The sequence below is a fragment of the Notolepis coatsorum genome, assembly GCF_963971535.1.
Source record: "Notolepis coatsorum genome assembly, chromosome: 5".
Taxonomy (NCBI): Eukaryota; Metazoa; Chordata; class Actinopteri; order Aulopiformes; family Paralepididae; genus Notolepis; species Notolepis coatsorum.
The window spans coordinates 29,384,021-29,385,013 of NC_140169.1; the positions used below are offsets into that span (position 1 = coordinate 29,384,021).

The 993-nt window shown below is 41.8% G+C and overlaps 1 protein-coding gene across 1 annotated transcript in view; it reads left to right on the forward strand.

Annotated features, from left to right (window-relative positions):
• Nucleotides 1-143, forward strand: part of LOC311228603 (uncharacterized protein) — a 72,119-nt gene extending 71,976 nt beyond the window's left edge. Inside the window, exon 8 of the mRNA XM_084314520.1 lies at nucleotides 1-143. This exon is cut by the window's left edge and continues 1,334 nt beyond it. The gene's annotated coding sequence lies outside the window, so the exon portion shown is untranslated.
• Nucleotides 144-993: the final 850 nt, after the last annotated feature.

Sequence of the window (993 nt, forward strand, 5' to 3'; positions counted from 1 at the left end):
AAGGCCCCGCTAGTCTAAAGAACTACAGACAAGTGGCACGCTGGGAATGTGTGTAGTTCTCTTACTTCCAACATGGCTCCCTGTAATAATTGGTAACCACTTTCAAAAGGAAATGCCTAATTTCTGTGCAGGTAAAACTTTGGAAAAGCATGATATTACTGTTCTGCTGTGACTTGTTGACCAGATCCAGTAATAAAACACACATGTATTACATCTTTTGTTGAAATGTTTCTCATTTATCAACAAATACAGTACCAACCGTTGTTTCTTCCAACATGGAATGGCAACTCTAAGATGTATGTGAAAGGCCTCTGTTGTCATTTATATGAGAGGCTCCTCTCTCTCACATACCAGAGGCTACTCTTCATCACTCTCTCTCTCTCTCCCCCTCCCTCTCCATCTCTCTCTCTCTCTCTCTCTCTCTCTCTCTCTCTCTCTCTCTCTCTCTCTCTATCGCTCTCATACCAGAGACTACTCTTCATCTCTCTCTCCCTCTCTCTCTCTATCTCTATCTCTATCTCTCTCTCTCTCTCTCTCTTTCTCTCAGTGGCAACATGATTGCTGGACCCAGAGGGATGGCTTACAATAGAGGATGTCTCTGACTGACTGACTGACTGGCTGACCGACTGACTGACTCCGGCTGGTTCTGGCTCGACTAGGCTCTCCTAGTCTTGTTTCATTAGAGGTAGTTCAGAGTATTTCAATTTGTTTTCATGTAGGTTTGATTGAAATGACAGAGATCCTATAGTGTGAGGTGCATGCTGGTTTATTGTGTCATGTTTCAAATGAAGCTACATTTGTGAATCAGGTAAATATCAGTGAATCAGGTAGATGTTAGTGAATCAGGTAAATATCAGTGAATCAGGTAGATGTTAGTGAATCAGGTAAATGTCAGTGAATCAGGTAGATGTTAGTGAATCAGGTAAATATCAGTGAATCAGGTAGATGTTAGTGAATCAGGTAAATGTCAGCGAATCAGGTAGATGTTAGTGA